Genomic DNA, 279 nt, shown 5'->3' on the forward strand with positions numbered 1-279 from the left:
CCCCACTCCAGAGCTCCGTGCTGTTAGCGACCTTGAACTTATAGCCTAGGGGTCTGGGTTGGTGTAGGTGGCCATAGATTTGTAGCAATTGAAAAGACGTCAGGAAATGTACCTGAGTCAGATGGCAGTGTGTCAGAGAATAAGCAGGTAGCCATAGGCTGGGGTCGACTTCAGTTCCAGTTGGCCTAGAAGAAAAAACCTCTCTGATAAGCTAGATCTCCCTTAGGGGTCAGTGTGACAGCCCTGAAATCAGGGCACTCCATAAGCCCACTATAAAAA

Source organism: Echinops telfairi, unplaced genomic scaffold, assembly GCF_000313985.2.
Source record: "Echinops telfairi isolate 266 unplaced genomic scaffold, ASM31398v2 ScPeMD7_5804;HRSCAF=6672, whole genome shotgun sequence".
NCBI lineage: Eukaryota > Metazoa > Chordata > Mammalia > Afrosoricida > Tenrecidae > Echinops > Echinops telfairi.